The sequence below is a fragment of the Urocitellus parryii genome, chromosome 1 (genome assembly GCF_045843805.1).
Source record: "Urocitellus parryii isolate mUroPar1 chromosome 1, mUroPar1.hap1, whole genome shotgun sequence".
Taxonomy (NCBI): domain Eukaryota; kingdom Metazoa; phylum Chordata; class Mammalia; order Rodentia; family Sciuridae; genus Urocitellus; species Urocitellus parryii.
The window spans coordinates 61,497,606-61,510,137 of record NC_135531.1 but is presented as its reverse complement, the minus strand read 5'-3'; positions in this window follow the sequence as shown (position 1 = coordinate 61,510,137).

Below are 12,532 nucleotides of genomic sequence, written 5' to 3'. Positions count from 1 at the left end.
TAATCTGTTATATATGACAGCAGAATGCAGTTGAATTCATAGTACATAAATAGAGCACAATTTTCATATGTCTGGTTGTACATAAAGTAGAGTCACACCATTCATGTCTTCATACATGTACTTAGGGTAATGATGTCCATCTCATTCCATCATTTTTTCTACCCCCATGCCTCCATCCTTCCCCTTCTTCCCCTTTACCCTATGAAAAGTTCCTCCATTCCTACCATGCTCCTCCCCGCCATCCCCATTATGGATCAGCATCCACATATCAGAGAAAACATTTGGCATTTGGTTTTGGGGGTTTGGCTTACTTCACTTAGCATAATATTCTTCAATTCCATCCATTTAACTGCAAATGCCATGATTTTGTTCTCTTTTAATGCTGAGTAATATTCCATTAAACCCCACACTACTTTCTTGGGAAAGAAAGCAGCTTCTATTATTTATGACTTAAAAGTGAATCTAATATTGACTAATATAATTACCATGGAAATGCAGATTAATTTGTAGACTGCAGTTATTTAAAAAGTTTATATTTTTAAAAGTTAATTTATACATAACCTAGTCATATATTATCTACCACATAATCTTTGTCCATCCTCTTAACTGAGAAGCATTACTACACTATTAGAAAGGACAATACTATACACAGTTGATAAAAAGCAAATAATAAACATTCAAAAATTCAACCTATAACTAAAAGGCAAATTAAAACCATAAATTATCCCTTATAAATAAGTAACAACAAAAAAATTTAAATGCTGAAAACAGATAAAAAAAGGAAACCAACATAGCATTTAGTTCCTTGTGGCAATATAAATTAGAAAACTTTTCAGAAATATAATATCATATTCAGAACATAAGAATTTATTTGTCTTTTGTTCCAGAAACTCTGTTTCTGGGAAACAGTTTTAAGGAAATAATTACAAATACTGAAATGTTATGTGCCCAAAGATACTCACCAAAGCAGTAATTGTCACTGAAATAATAATGGTGACAAATTCGCAACAATCTAAATGTCCAACATAGGGATCAGCTAAGAAAGGTATGATAATATAATGGACAGATTATAAAATGGATATTGAAAATGAAATATTCTCCAGCTGTTCAACAAACTTGTATTTGTTGCCCCATATAAATATTTGACAAATATGAGTGTCTACTATGCTCCAGTGTTTGTTCATTATATAATGATGAGTGAAAGTAGATTGTCATGATCTTGGTTCTCCTGGAGCTTATAGCCTGGTGAGAAAGATAGATGATGAAATAATTAGTGCTGCATGGGAAAGGAACATAGTTCTACAAAAGCAAGTAACATCTCTATACCGAGATATTAAGATAGATATTGCTAATTAAAGATGTGGCCTTTGAATTAAGGTATGAAGAAAGACTTTCATGAGGAGAATGGATGTGAAAACTATATGTTGCCATAAAAAATGCTTAAGCCATAGTAACTGGAGAGCACAGAGTACATAAATAAATCGGTAATATAATAATGGGTGAAATAGGTGTACAGGAAAAGACCATCAGAAATACTTGAAAATGTTAAGAATGCTCTAAAAGGTAGGAGAATTATAGGTGATTTTTTCCCTCATATATTTCCCCAATGTTCTATAATGTGCTATAATTACTTTATGAAAAAAATTGTAAAGAAATACTGTTTTTCTATTAGAGTAACATAAAACTATCAGGAAAGCTTTGACTCTTAAAGTACAAAGAAGAAATAAAGTAAAGTTTTTGTAAAGCACAAGAAGGAAAATAAATGTTTGTTTAAGCAATCACTGAAAAAGAAAAAAATCTGTGGAGCTGGGAAGGAGGCAAAAGAATTAGGCTACTCCTGGTTTGAATGATGAGAGAAAAAATATGTACATATATTGCTATTCAGAAGACCTACTATAACTGAAAGAGCTAAAAAAAATAATAATAAATTGTGCTCCTGTATATTAAAAAAAGTGGACTTAGAATCTGGCTAATACTGTCATGTAAATGATCAGTAGATTTTGGACATTGTTCTGTTAAATATATATTTAAATTTTTATGAAGGAAAAAGTAATACATAGCCCTTTTAAAGGACAAATTCAGAAAGAACCAGACAACTTCTTCATGTTCTCTCTGGTACTGGGTGTGAATAACTTTTATATCTGTACTGAATGCATGGAGGAAGGAGGCAGATTAATGAAAAAGGAATGATAATTGAGCTCCATAGGAAATGCTTTGCCAATTGGGGAAAAAAAAAAACTGTTTCAAGTTTTATGGCTACAGTGATGTATTTAGAAAGTTGTGAAGTTTTCAACTGTTACTTTTCAATCTTGAAAGAGGGAAGGAGATGCATTATGATGTAAGAGCTAATTTATCTCTCTAGTGAATGCTGACCACTGACAACAATAAGAAAGAGAATGCCACAGAAGAATTCAAAGTTTTACTGGCAGGTACATAGATAGAATTACAAGTGACACTGGGATCTATGCATTGGGCCCAGGCATCTTTACAAAATTTCATTAAACAGAATTAGCAAAAGAAAGTATGTAGAAAAGTGCAAGAATTTGAAAAAGTATATACACCATGTATTTCACCCCCAAAATGTGGAAACAGAATCAATCTAGGTAGGTTCAAAATATACCAGTTATTTGAGTGTGTTTTTGCCACCATTTCTGAGATAAAATAATCATTATTTAAATTCTGACTTCAGCTTTCAGTGAGGTGGAAAAAATTCATAAGCCTTTTATTCTGTCTTAATAAGAATTTTTCTACTGCTACTTAAGTGTCCCCATAAGGACTAAGGCATCTTTGACACCTTAGCACTTGAAAGGGAGCTAGGTGTGTTATAAAGAATGTAATGAGTACATATCAAATAAAAGAATACATTTGTATATTGATTATTAACTTCTATTTGTAGAAATTTAAACATCACTTTCCTACAGGAAAATTGAAGGTCTCCTGTGCAATTTTATGTCTCAAAGTCTTCTATTCGTCTTCTCTTCTTGATTGTCTGCAACATGCATACACAAACACGTACAAACACCATTCAATTATAGACCATGGTTTTCTTCATTTCAGGAGCACATTACAGTCAAATGAGGAACTTGAAAAAAATCTCATTTCCAGGCTTCTCCCTATACAAATGACATTAGATTCTGGGTGAAAGAAGGACACCTTTCCAGGTGACATTCAGCTGTGTAGCAAGGGTGGGAATCATTGCTCTAGATAAACAACTAAACTAAGAAAATTATAAATTCATTTCTGTTTGTTACAAACATAATACTGTTGTTTGGTATCTATAGTTATCAGCTCTGAATGCCCAGTAGAATATTGTATTCATTGATTTATTAACTGCTTAAAGCTCTAAGAATGGTAGCAAAGTAATTATACATTACCTGTTCTTGATTTATGAAGGGTCTTAAATCTGTAGTATTAATAATTAGGGTGGCTTCTGGGTAAGAACCCAAACTTGACTAATGCTTCTTGGTAACCTAAATAGAGATTTAGTATCTTGGAAGTTTTATGTACCAGAATTCTAAATAGGCACAGCGATAGTAACAATAAAGCAATTAAGCTCATCTATTCTTGAAACTTTCTAGCTGCTGACAGTGAACTAACCTAAGCTGACCCTTACTAATAGAACTGCAGATAGAATAGAACTGAGGATGGATGTTTGAACAGATTCATATTGTTAAAGATTGCTCCATAGGTTATACAGGGAGAAAATAAAAATTCTTTGCTTGTTGTTCAAGGATTTAATGTGATACACTATTGACTGACTGTGGTTGATTAATAAGTCATTAAATAAGAGTCTGAAGCTAATTCTGACAATGGAATATGTTATGGTGGATTTCTGTCATCACCAATGCACTCATTACAAAAATTATAATTATGAATGAAAAGCCATTATAGATAGAGAACTCAATTTAAAATTCTACTGTATTTTGCTTAATTCCTTAAATATACAACAAGCTCTATAATAAGAGTACAAAATCCTTAGCTGAATAATTTCTCATTTTAATGAGAACTCAGGATAAATTGGTGCCATGGAATGTGTTGAAAAGAGGTCAACTAGAGAGAATGAACTGGTTATTCTTGTTAGTAAGAGACAGCAAGAGTTGTGAGTTGTAAGATCTTTTGCTGTGGAGACTTAAAATCATAAAGAGCAACACTGTTTAATATGAATTCTACTTAGTAGAGGCATTTTTTAAAATTCTAATTTAAAAACATGAACTTGGAGTCAGAAAAACCTTGGTTCAAATCCTGGCTCCATCACTTAACAGGCAGTGTAAATATGGTTAAGTTACTTCATCTATATGAGACTCAGTTTCATAATCTGTAAAATGTATCCATCTCTTCTGCCAACCTCATTAGGTGGTTATGAAGAAAAATTAAAATATCGGAAAAGGATTGAAACCTGAGAATGCTGAGTAAGTTTGCAGCAGACACTACTGTTAGCCTTCTGAGAGCACTGTCTCTTTTATTCTTTCAGGGCAGAACTTTCCTTTTATTTAGGTATTCACTCAATCCCTTTTAGTAAAAATCATGATTAATCTGATTTGATCCTGGTGACCCTGGTTGCACCTTAGCTTTTGGTTTAGGAAAGGGAAGGGGACCCAATCCTGACTAATGAGATGCATAAGGGGAGGATTCTCAAGAGGTTCTATTAAACAGTTATTTTCATATGCTGGCAGAGTAGCAAGATTCAACAGCTTTGGATTTCCAATACATACTTTAATGGTCTGATTTTTGAAGCTGTTTTATTGAGCTATAGATCACATACTACACAATCTACCCATTTAAATATACCTACAAATCTGCAATTTTTTTTTTTGGTACCAGGATTAAACCCAAGAGCACTAAACCACTGAGCCACATCCCCAGCCCTTTTAAAAATTTTATTTAGAGACAGGGTCTCACTTAGTTGGGTAGGGTCTCACTCAGTTACTGAGGCTCGCTTTGAATCTGTGATCCTCCTGCCTCAGCCACCGGTCACTGAGATTATGGTCATGGCACCACCGTACCTGGCTCCATTTGATTTTTAAAACTCTATCTATCTTTATAAATTTTTCTGTTGAGCTTTAAAACATTTCTCTATATTTTCTTCAAGTTCATTGATTTTTTTAAAAACAATATTTCAAATTTTCTGAGAGTTCTCCCATATTGATCACAGCTTGGTCAGTTTCTGGCACCTTATTTTGAGTACCCGAAATGCTTCTTGTCATGAAAGGTCATCTGAGAATCATAGGATCAGGTATTTATTCTAGTCTTCCTAATATGGCTTTGTTTGTACCAGTTTTCCCAGAAATTCTAAGCACATTGCTTGTTTTCTCTGAGCCTATATTCACTTTCATTATGTCAACACTAGATGTCCAGGTCTCGGTTTTCCAGGAATCTGCTGTTGGTGTGTTGTCAGTGTTTTAGTATTAGAGGACAATCCAAGGCCAGTTTATCCCAAATACTCTTTTGGTGTATTGTTCAGAAAGAAACAGGAGAGCACCTAGAGAGTATAGCCTGCTCCCAGAAGCCTCTCCTAGGACCAGGGTAGGCCTCAATGCCTCATCCACAGTTAACTACCTGACTATCTGTCAGACACTGCAGGATTCTGCCTGGTTCTTGTCAGAATCACCATGGGTAGAACAGCCCTAGGCTCCTATGTCAGACTTGTGGCCACCAAAGCTGTCAAATTGTGTCATACCCTAAGCCCACAGCCCACCCAAATCAGCACAACAATGGGTTAGGACCAAAGCTTATACTTCTATAGGCTGTCTATTGCTCAAGTAGACTTATGATGCAAGACTGCTACAACCACAGAGTGAGGTTACCTGGAATAGAAGTCTGATAGACTGGGTCTGCATATTTTCCCCTGGCACTAGAAGTCCAGAGAATTCATCCAGGCAGACCTGGGGTTGGGAGTGGAGCCATTAGTATCTGCCCAGTGTTAGATTTCATCAACAAGCAATAAGCCCCAGGACTAAGTCTATGCTTACTATCTTGTTCTACCCTCAGTAAATAGGATCTTGCACCATGCTATGCTGCCTTTGGTTGCAGCAGTGTTGATGAAAGCAGATCTTTTGTCATCTAGGCTGGTGCTAAGCTGGGTTGTACCTAAGTCTCACAACCATGAGGACCTTCAGTCTCAGGTATCCAATGCCCATGCTGCAGCTTGCTGTGATGTAAGCTAAAACATGAATCTGAACCACTGGGTGCAGGTCTCTGCTGGGTGTTATGGCTAATTTAGAATTTCGTCTGTGAATATAGGCCTGGTGATGGTTATGCTGCCTGAGGTCCAGGAATAGGACGTTAAACAGTTCCTTGGCATTAAATTTGGGTTGCACCTGAGTCTCACAGCCACAGGGGACCACACAGTCTAGGAAGGAGGATGGATTTTCTTCAGGCCCATTCTAAGACCAGAACCAATGCACAGCAACTCAGGTCTGTGCTTCCAGTACATAGGTCTGCACCTAACACTTGAGCCAGTCTAGTGGTTCTGTCTATAAGCTCTGGCTTGTGTGCAAGGCCTTCACTGTCTACTAGGTGCTGGATCACAACACCACAGCAGGCCTGGCACTGGCATATAAGACAAAACCCTGTGCTGGCTTTTGTGACTTGCTCCTGATTAAGTGGAATCTTGCTTCCTGCTCTGTTGCCTGAGGTTGTAGGGGTGAGTGGAGGTAGTCAGTAGCATGGCCTACCACAGTTCCAGTGGCTAAGTCCACAGATATCAGCTTGGTGGTAGGCATAATGGAGCTTTGCCCAGTATGGGATTTCCCCATGGTGAACCTGGTTCTAGGTTTTAAGTCTAAGGTCTGGACTTAATTCTTTCTCCCTCCCTTAAGCAGGATGTTCCTCTCTCCATGTTGCGTTGCTTGGAGTTGGGTAAGGGAAGACATAGGCAACTCTTTCTTTTCTGCTTTCTTCAATGCATCTTTTCATTTTGTTATACTAAAAGTTGACACTATAGTGTCTCACCTGATTTTCTTAGTTCTTGTGAGGGTGATTTGGTGTATGAATAGCTAGTTGTTCAACATGGTATATTTATGAGAGAGATCACCAGAGGACCTTACTCAGCCATCATCTTCCCATTTTAACAATTTTAAAATGTAAAGTTCAAGAGTTTAAAATATATGCTCATTGTGCAACCAATCTACAGAACAATGATGATTATTTTTAAATCACCCTTAGAACTTATTCCTTCAGTACTAATTTGTATGTGATCATCCATTACTTTTCAGTTTTTCTTCTTAAAATGGATCTATCCACTCAATGTTATTCTAATATCTACTATAAGTTTCTTGAGACCAGAGATTGTAAGTGTCAAATTTTAAAGTTTTAAATATCCTTCTTTGGGGCTGGGGATGTGGCTCAAGCAGTAGCGCGCTTGCCTGGCATGTGTGCGGCCCAGGTTCGATCCTCAGCACCACATACAAACAAAGATGTTGTGTCCGCCGAAAACTAAAAAATAAATATTAAAATTCTCTCTCTTTAAAAAAAATATCCTTTTTTGTTCCTAGCATAATGGCCCACAGAATATTCTAGATCCTTTAACACTCTTTTTACACATGTTGGAAGAAGCTTGTCTGTGAGAAGCCCTGCTGAGATTTTTCATTAGTATTTGCCAGCTGAGCCTGAAAATTTGTTTTTTCAGAACATCTTAAGCTATAAATGTAACTTTGTGAATAGTTATGACACTACTTAGCTTTTCTCTTTGAGCTTGGATGGGTTTTGCTAGTTTATGATATTTGAGGAATTGCATTTCAATGAAGTTGTTAAATTATGTGTGTGGGGTTGTTCATAGTACTCTCTTATTATCCTTTTAATGTCTGCAAACTCTGTAGTGATGGCCCCTATTTTATTCCTTTTACTACTAATTTGTGTTTTTTTCTTTCTTTGTTGGTCTTGATAGCGATTTATCAATTTTAGTGGTCTTTATTCGAAACTCAGATTTGTGTTTCACTAATTTTTCTCATTCAGGTTCACTGACTCTTCCTGTGTCATTTCCCATTGTACTATTGAGTCCATCCAGTGAGTTTTAAATTTTGATTGTTGTATTTTTAATTTAACATTTTTTTTCCCATTTGGTTCTTTTATTTTCTGTTCTATTTTCTTGATGACATATTCCATTGTAATATTTGTATTAAGAATACTCAAAATTGTCATTGGAGCATTTTTATAATAGTTGTTTTAGAATCTGTTACATAATTCCAACAACAGTATCATTTTGTAATTGACATCTGTTGATTGTGTTTTCCCATGTGAGTTGAGTTTTTTTCTGTGTGTTTCTTCTTATGCCAAGTGATTTTGGTTTATATTCTTAGAACTTTGGGATATGATACTGTGAAACTCTGTTTTATTTAAATCCTATGGAGATTGGGAGAATTGTTTTTAAAAATTTTAAGCCAGCAATTAACCTGGCTAGGCTTAGATACAAGTTCTAACCTGCTTTCTGTGAGCTGTAGTTGCAGTGACAGTTCAGTTTTAAAGTCTTTGTAGTGCTATATGGTTTTGCCCAACCTAATAATTAGTCTTGAACCTGAGTAGTATTCTCTTAACTCAGTTCTCAAAGTCTTTGGTATTCTAATTAGGGTAAGATCGTGCATACACAGTGGAGGGGGAGGTAAACCTAAGAGATCATATAAAAGTATATGGAGTTTCTTTCCTGAACTCCCCTTTCACTACTCTCTAGTACTTTCTGGTTCTTTGGGGTTCCTCTTCAACCTCTGGTGCCAACTGGTGGAAAGGTAGGAACAAACAGATCTAGGCTTTGGGCCCACCCTTTTGCAGCCTCAGATCCACCAAATGGAGAGTTCTGACTCCTATAGTCTACTACTAGTAGCCATTGTCACTGCTGCCACCATTGTGGGATAGCTTGGAGTCAGATGGTTGACTGACTGGAGTAAAAGGGGGTGAAAATGACCCTAAAGGATTTCCCCCATTCTCTCTGAGATTTAGGAGTTCCTTTTTCAGCTTCCCCAGACACAACTAGAAGCTTCTCCTGAAAATTTCTTGGTTTGCCCCATAGTGCTCATGTCTAGATTTAAAATTACATTACATTCAGGTTGAGGAAGTTACTGGAGAAAAAAGAAAGGCTGACTTGATGGTATTGTGATGTCTGGTATTCTTTCTCAGTCCACGTTTTTCAGTAGCCCTCAAAGAACAGCAGTATCTATTCTGTTCAGGCTTTACAGTTGTGCTCAGTTGGAGAGAAAAGTAATATGTGTTTTATTCCATCTTACCCCAAACTGAACCCTTGTTAAGTTTTTAGAGTAAATATAATATAATGTAAAATAAATGTATACACACACACACATATGTATATATTCTAGACATAATTCTTTTTATCAGATACATGATTTGCAAATATTTTCCCCAGTCTATGGCTTATTTTTGTTCTCTTAATAGTAGTAGTAGTAGTAGTTGTTGTTGTTGTTATTGTTATTGTTATTATTATTATTTGTACTAGGGATTGAACCCAGGGGTACTCAACCACTGAGCCACATCCCCATTTTATTTTTTATTTTGAGACAGGGTCTCACTAAGTTGCATAAGGTCTTGCTATGTTGCTGCGGCTGGCTTTGAACTTGCAATCCTCCTGCCTCAACCTCCTGAGCTGCTGGGATTACAGGCATGTGCCACCATGCCCAGCTCTTAACAGTATCTTATAAGAATGAAATTTTTTTAACCTTATTTTATTCATTTATTTTTTCAGTGTGGTGCTGAAGATCGAACCCAGTGCCTCACACATATTAGGCAAGCGCTCTACCACTAAGCCACAATCCCAGCCCCGGAATGTTATTTTTTTTAAGTGCCATTGATGCATCAATTGAGATGATCATGTGGCTTTCTCCCTTCCTTCTATTAATGTGATATGTTACATTGGTTGGTTTTCTTATGTTGAACCAGCCTTGCATCCCTGGGATAAATCCTACTTGGTCATGGTGAGTAATACTTATTAATATGTGGCTAGTTTTGAGTTGCTAATATTTTCTTGAGGATATTTTGCATTTATATTTACAAGGGATCTTGGTCTGTAATTATCTTTTCTTCTGATTTTTTTCTGCTCTGCTATAAAGAAATGCTGACCTTGTACTGCGAATTAGAAAATATTTCCTCTTCTTCCATTTTTTAGAAGAGTTTGAGAAGGGTTCATGTTAATTCTTCTTTAAATGTTTGGTAGATTCACTATTAAAACCATCTAGTATAGGACTTTTCTTTGTTGAGAGTTTTAAAAAAATTATTATTACTGTTTCAATCATTTAAATTATTATAGGTTTGTTGCTATTTTCCATTTATTCTTGAGTAAATTTAGATACTTTGTGTGTTTCAAGAAATTTTTCCATTTCTTCCAGGTAATCTAACTTGTTAGCATACAGTTGTTCATATTATCCTCATAATCCCATTTTCTCTATAAAATCCATAGTAATGTTTCCACTTTCATTTTTTATTTTCATTATCTGCTCTTTCTCTTGTTCTTTGTAAGTCTACCTAAAGATTTGTCAATTTTTAGTTTCATTTATTCTATTTTTTCCTGTCCTCTATTTTGTTTGTCTCTGTTCTTCATTATTTTCTTCTTTCTATTAGTTTTGTGTTTAGTCTGCTTTTCTTTTCCTAGTTCTTTAGGATAGAACATTAGGTTATTAATTTTATATCTTCATTTATTGATATAGGTATTTACAACTACGCATTTCCCTTTGTGCCCCTGAGTTTTGGTGTGTTGATTTTTCATGTGTCTTTAGCTATTCGATAATTCTCTTGTGCTTTCTTCCTTGACACATTGGTTGGTTGAGTGTTTTGTTTAATTTCAACATATTTGTGAATTTTCCAGTTGTATTTCTGTTATTGATTTTTTAATTTCATTCTGTTATGGTCAGAGAAGATACTATGTATGAAACCTTTATATTTAAATCTAGTGAGGTTTATTTTGTGGCCTAATATATATGGTCTCTGTGTGCTTAAGAAAAAAATATATATTTTGTTGTTGTATATTCTTTTTTTAATTTGTTTTAATTAGTTACACATGACAGTACAATGATCTTGACATATCATACATTTGAATCAGATGGGATATAATTTCTCTGTATAGAGTATTCTATGTATATATGTTAATTCTAGTTTATTGTGTTGCTCAAATACTCTATTTCCTTATTTATTTTCTGTCTTGTTCTTTACATTATTAAAGTGGGCTAATGAAGTCTGCAACATTATCATAAAACTATTGTTCTTCTAATCCTGTTAATGTGTGCATTGTGTATTTTGGGGGGTTATTATTAGAAGTGTAAATATCTTTAATATATTGTTATATAATCTTGCTGTACTGAACATTCTAAAATATGTAATATAATGCCTTCCTTTGTCTCTTATATGCTTTTTTGTTTAGAAGTCGATTTTGACTGTATTTGCCACCCCAGCTCTCTTTTTCCATCCTTTCTTGATCTATTTATGTCTCTGGATCAAAAGTGAGTCTTTGTAGAAAGTATAATGTTGGATCATGGATTCTTCCCCCTTTCCTGTTTTGCAATTTTTTCTTTTGTTTAGAGAGTTAAATCCATTTACACATCAAGTAATTGTTGATAAGATGGGACTTACTTTTGCCATTTTCCAATATGTTTTCTAAATGCCTTATAAATTTTGTGTCTCTCATTTTCTCTATTACTGCCTTTTTTTGTGTTTATTATTTGCAGTGAATGTTTTGACTCTGCGCTCATTTCCTTTTGTGTATATTCTATGTGCATCTGTTGTGGTTACTGTAAGGATTACATTTAACATCCTAAAATTGTAACAATCTAATTTTAACTTATACCAACTTAACTTCAATAGGTATAAACCTCTGCTCCTTTATACTTTCATTCTTCCTTTCCTATTGGCAGCACAAATCACATCTTAATACATCTTCATCCAATAACATCAATTAATAATTTTTACACATTTATCTTTTAAATCATAAACAAAAGTGGTTATAAATAAAAATTCCAATTATGTGATCTTTTTGTAATTGCTCATGCATTTACCTTTACCACGGATTTTCATTTCTTCATGTGACTTTAAGTTACTGTCTAGCATTCTTTCACTTCAACCCCAAAGACCTCCTTTAGCATTTCTTACAGGGCAGTTCTATGTCAAAAACTTCCTCAACTCTTGCTTACCCGGGAATGTTGTAATTTCTTCCTTGTTTTAAAAAGACAGTTTTGCTGGACATAAAATTGTTGGTTGAAAAGTTTTTTGTGTGCCTTTTGAGTGCCTTCTGGCTTTCAAGATTTTTGATGATAACGTAGTAGTTGACAACCATTTTAGTCAGATTTTTTGTTGCTGTGGCCAAAAGACCTCACAAGAACAATTAGAGGAGAAAAAGTTTATTTGGCACTCACAATTTCAGAGATCTAGTCCATAGACAGCTGGCTCCATTCCTTGGGGCTCAAAGTGGGACAGAACCTCATGGCAAAAGGGTGTGGCAGAGGAAAGCAGCTGGGGACATGGCCAACCAAAGCTCAGAGAAAGAGCTCTGCTCAAAGACAACAAAATATAAACCCCCAAAACATGTCCCCAGGGACTCACC